The sequence below is a fragment of the Apostichopus japonicus genome, chromosome 1 (assembly GCF_037975245.1).
Source record: "Apostichopus japonicus isolate 1M-3 chromosome 1, ASM3797524v1, whole genome shotgun sequence".
Lineage (NCBI taxonomy): Eukaryota > Metazoa > Echinodermata > Holothuroidea > Aspidochirotida > Stichopodidae > Apostichopus > Apostichopus japonicus.
The window spans coordinates 6,648,899-6,654,932 of NC_092561.1; positions in this window are offsets into that span (position 1 = coordinate 6,648,899).

Consider the following 6,034-nt stretch of genomic DNA (forward strand, 5'->3'; position numbering starts at 1 on the left):
AAAACAGTATTCTTCTGGTTAAAGAGTATATAGGCTGGTATAGCTAAGTTGAGGAATCAAAGAATTTTATATATACATAGCTGCATACGACATAGTTATATACATGAAAGTAACAATGATATATCAGAAGTAATATTTAAGATTTCAGCACACGTCATTATTTTATAACGTATAGGTCCACGGTATTTAAACACTTTAAGTTTATTGTCCTTATCATTGTTTTTGCGGTTACCAATTATGATCGATTGCGGATATCTCAAATTAATTTAATTTGTTTAAAGTTATGCTAAAATATTAGTCTTAAATTTACAAAGTTCAGTGGCTGAAGGAGCTACATTGAGAAATAAAATCCTCTCTTTTATTTATACATCCTTTTTTTACTCCAATTTTGTTGGGAAAAACTGTAAAGCTTTCCTCAATGTGTATAATATAGGCTAAATAACCAACTGTTTTAATAAAACAGAAAAGAGTAATTTCCTTTAAGGTGCCTTCAATACACAATGCGGTTTGACGTATTTTAATATTTTGCCCTAGTACCATGTGCCTCTTAGAGTTTACTGGTAAGTTACCATAGCTAAATTGACATTCCAACTTATCCTGGCGTATTATTCTATAAATATGGCTTGACACTTTATCGCATTGCATTTATTTATTTATTTTGCATTGTCTTGCACTGCGTAAAATTCTATATTTTCTTTTCTTGTCTTGTCTTGTCTTGTCTTGTCTTGTCTTGTCTTGTCTTGTCTTTTCTTTTCTTTTCTTTTCTTGTCTTTTCTTTTCTTTTCTTTTCTTTTCTTTTCTTTTCTTTTCTTTTCTTTTCTTTTCTTTTCTTTTCTTTTCTTTTCTTTTCTTTTCTTTTCTTTTCTTTTCTTTTCTTTTCTTTTCTTTTCTTTTCTTTTCTTTTCTTTTCTTTTCTTTTCTTTTCTTTTCTTTTCTTTTCTTTTCTTTTCTTTTCTTTTCTTTTCTTTTCTTTTCTTTTCTTTTCTTTTCTTTTCTTTTCTTTTCTTTTCTTTTCTTTTCTTTTCTTTTCTTTTCTTTTCTTTTCTTTTCTTTTCTTTTCTTTTCTTTTCTTTTCTTTTCTTTTCTTTTCTTTTCTTTTCTTTTCTTTTCTTTTCTTTTCTTTTCTTTTCTTTTCTTTTCTTTTCTTTTCTTTTCTTTTCTTTTCTTTTCTTTTCTTTTCTTTTCTTTTCTTTTCTTTTCTTTTCTTTTCTTTTCTTTTCTTTTCTTTTCTTTTCTTTTCTTTTCTTTTCTTTTCTTTTCTTTTCTTTTCTTTTCTTTTCTTTTCTTTTCTTTTCTTTTCTTTTCTTTTCTTTTCTTTTCTTTTCTTTTCTTTTCTTTTCTTTTCTTTTCTTTTCTTTTCTTTTCTTTTCTTTACCTTTTATACAACATGTAAAGATATCCTTTAAAGCTCATATATACCTCCTATGACATAAGTTTTATGGACAATTATTTGATAGGCACGTTTTTAATGGACGATTACTTTGTTTAATGCCCAATTGCTAAAGTAATCTGTCGACGTTCAATTTATAAATATAAAATATTGTTTGACCAGTAAATATTCTGATAGGTTTATGGCACCTGTAATATTTATAATACTCATACCGATGCGTTACAACGCCATATAATATGCCTACTGTAGAGCAATTTAGAAAAAATATGACAAACGTGTGTGGATTGTTCACATTGTTAAGAACAAAATGCAAAGGAAGGACTTGTTGTGGAAACGATGGTTTAGGTTAGGATAAGGACTTGGGGGTGGGTGGGGGGAGGGGGGTGTCTTCAGTTTATCCTTTATATTTCCCAAATAGTTTGATAATCAGTCGTTATTACGACTGACCGGGTCTCGAAAGCAATATAAATTTAACTTTGTTCACAAATGCATATTGGCAAGGGGTTTCGATTCCTACGTTCATCTGAGGAGTTTCAAAAGGACGAACCGGTCGTGAAGTGTAATTATTCTGGTGCGTTAATCTTTAATTATTTATTATATCTGTCATACCACTTGCTACACATTCTTTTCATAAATGCAGCTTGGCTTGCCTCTTAAATTATGTAATGATGTTTGCAATGTCAGATTGTCAAGCACCAGACGTGAACTCAGTACAATCTTAACATTTGCGTACTACGTGGTGCGTAATACGCTCTCATTGACAGTTATAGGCCTACACATTCACACCAATAACATTATTGTGGCGTAGTGATGCGTACTTAGCACAGTGACACGAAGGTCTGGGGTTCGATTCATACCTTCGACTGAAGAGTCTTAGAAGGACGAAACCGGTCGTGAAGTGGAATTTCTTTGGTATTATATAATTATAATAATTTATATATCTGTAATACCACTTGCTGCACCTCCATCATATGCCTATATATATATATATATAAATATATATATATATATATATATATGTATATATATATATATATATATATATATATATATAAATATATATATATATATATATGTGTGTGTGTGTATATATATAAATATATATATATATAGGCCTATATATATATATATATATATATATATAATTGAAATTGTAGTGAGTTGGAAACTATATAGGTTAATTTATTGACCTATATGGTAACTTTGAACTTTTTTCGAAATAGAAAGAATATGCTAAATGTAACAGGTAGGCTACGTGACTCGAAACACGTGGCTAGAAGCCATAGTAAATAGCATAAGATTTATAGAAGAATCAGACTAGAAGAGAAAATAATACAAATTAACTGCTACACCATCCTTCCATAATATGCTAGAGAAATCAAAGACTAGTCACTTTTGTTAAGATCCTTAACTCATATATGCCATGCTGGATGGGAATATGTCTTTGAAGACCCTCCCGCGTCAACCACTGTGTACTTAGAAAAATTGTTACAATTTTATAAATCGTCTTCTTAAAAGACGAAAAACGTTACCGAGCAACGTGTATTATTGTAATTGTATGCGTGTTCCTATCTCGTTGAAATACTACACTACCGTGGTTTATAAGTGCCATGTACCGTCATTTAACACACACACACCCACCATGTGTAATTTCGTTACTGCACGAGTCACTGTCCCACTCCGCATTAGCTATTACCAGGTGTTTCTTTATAAGCTGTAAGTATCTACTTAACAGTCTTCCTCGCTCGTAAATCACTTTAAACATATTTTTTCCCTTATTTCTTTTTTTTTTTTCATTTCATTTCTTCTTCTGGTTAAACAAATTTTGTTGGCATTCATACAATACCTCTAAATTAGATTGACTAGTAAATAATTAAATACGATGAGTTATGTTGACTAATTGCTCTGGTTAGTTATCCGGCGTATGTGAAAACCAAAACGATTTCTCCCCTGAGCGATGCGAAAGAAAACGGCTTGAAGCACATGAAGAAAGGTAATTGAATATCGCAACGAAAGACTTTGCTAGCTTCAACTCGTGCCCAACATTAACAACGGTGGCGTTGGCCAACCATTAATTAAATAAGGCAGGCTTTTGTTATAATTTTTTTTTTCTTAATCAAATAGAAGGAGAGTAAGAAAACATAAACATGAGTAAGAAAAATGTTGTAGTTAACAGATATTTTTTCCTCTTTCGTTTCGTGTAATATAGAAGCTTAACGTAATTTTGAGAAAATTTGTTGTAATCAAATCAAATTTTAGACACTGTGTACGTTAATAATATACAAGAATGCAAAATGATCCTATACTTGAAGGATAAAATTTACAATCTCTCAAAACCAACTAACCTTTCGAAAATGGTGAAAAATACATCATTCACTTTATTTATAGTATTAATATGTTAATTGGGAATGAAATTTCCTGTAACCTTTTACACCAACGTGTTGCTAAGTTAATTTCCATTTTTGATTTCCATTTTGATTCCTTGTTTTTTTTTTTACTTTTTCGTTACTTTTGTCTTATTAAATAAACAGTGTCTGTTTAACTCTTCTGTGTTCGAAGATGACGTCATTAGCTCACAAAAAACGTAAATGAGGGCACTCTCTTCTTTTATTTACACCTTGAATATGACGAGCTAACATATAGATACTTTGTTCGGGACTTCCACGACCGAGAAAGTTTGAAACTTTATGATTATTATTCTATTTTTTTAAAGATTTTGAATTTAAGTAATTATCTACAAATTCAATTTTCTTTAATGTATGATTTAATACGTCTGAAACGACAACAATTCAAGGATTTCTTCTATAAATTTAAGTTTACAATAAGTGTAAAAAGTACACACAACATCGATATCGTAGTAAAAGTAAGGTTAACTTTATGCAGCTTAAACAAGCCTTTAGGACATGTGATTCTCTTTTCCATTAATCTCGTTCGATTAATTGTGCTGTTTATTAGAACAACTGTTATTTTGTTATGACGTTTATTTAATCTGAAGCATCTATAGTATGAAAATATGAAGTCTGTTAATTTGACTGAAGTTATCAATAAATGGAGGAAAAAAAAAAAGACAACAATTCAATTGCAATTGTAGTGAGTTGGAAAATCCAGAACAGTGTAAAAACTTCCAGCCTATACCAAGATTCGAACATATATATATATATATATATATATATATATATGTATATATATACATGTATATATTTGTCATTAAAGGTTAAGAAAATGAAATTTGCAAAAAGGAGGAATATTTTAATAAGTTTCTATCGAAGAACATTTTATTGCTTCAATCAATAAATTAGTTGAGTATAGTAAAAATAAACTAAAAAAGTACAAAAAATACGTTCAATTAATTCGATTCTCTTTGTTACTAAATTAAGGCATAAAGGTATGGTCCAATGGTTATAGGCAATGCAGGTTTTCGGTAATTTTAATAATTTAGCAAACTAAATTACAAATCAAAGTTAAGAGAAAAACACAACTTTCCTCTTTTTTCTTTTTTTCTTTAGATTTAAAGTTGTTTATCCAAGACTTCAGAAAACTCACAAATAAATGTTTCTTATTTGCTTAATTTGTATAACTTGCCATATTAATTACTTTTCCTTAGAAAGTTACGTATTGTGGAAGACTTTGTAATTACGTACAACAGCAGATACAAATTATCAGAAATACTGTTTACCTAATTTTATGAATTAATTATCTATTTCAGCTTTTTCGAATTTCGTTTGAACCTGTTATTCTCTATATGCATAAGTCCTGAATATATCTGTTCCAAGTTACAAATGTTTGGAAAACAAACATCCGTACAACATAGTAAACTCACACTCGGGATCATAAACATCCACGCATTATAAAATAGACCCATATCAACACACTTCAGCAGCAATACAGATCATGTTTTTTTAATATTTTATCATCATTCTTTATAATTGCTTTATGTTTTTTCAATTATTATTCGTTTCGTTTGTTTTATTCTACTTTTTTGTCACATCGTAATGGAACCAGCTTGTACATACCGTCTGCGATGGCTCCGTTGCTATGGATACCAATTCCAATAGATTTTTGGGTGTACAGCGTTACCAGCATTTTATTCAAAACTCTTCTGTTGCTTAAAAAACTGTCCACTCTCGTATCTCATAAGGCATATATACTAGCCCCTGTTCCACCACACGCGTTTTCTAAAAAATAATAATAATATAAAATAATAATTATAAAAAAAACGGTCCATTCTTACTACAATTAATAGATTAAAAAATCAATGTTTAAGTCATATCATCTGGGCTTTTCTTTTTTCGAAAATATTGAGTCACCATCAATATATCATAAGGCTCCTTACATTATTTACTACCTTCTATACCTTCGCAAATGCTTATAATTTATCTCACTTTTGAACATCGATACACGATTATGATCGATGGGGAATCGAGGAGGGAGAAAATGGGGGAGGGGAGGGGGAGACCAAAATTATTACCAAGAGAAAGCTTTCGCATCAATACTCCGCATAATGGATCATTCCAAAAAGTAAATTAACACTTTATTCGACAAAATGATCCTTTTAATATACTTATTGAAACATTACCTCACCACTCCCCCCCCCCCCCTCACCGTCTTAAAATTATACGTTTACCATGCCAGTGCCGAAGAAAT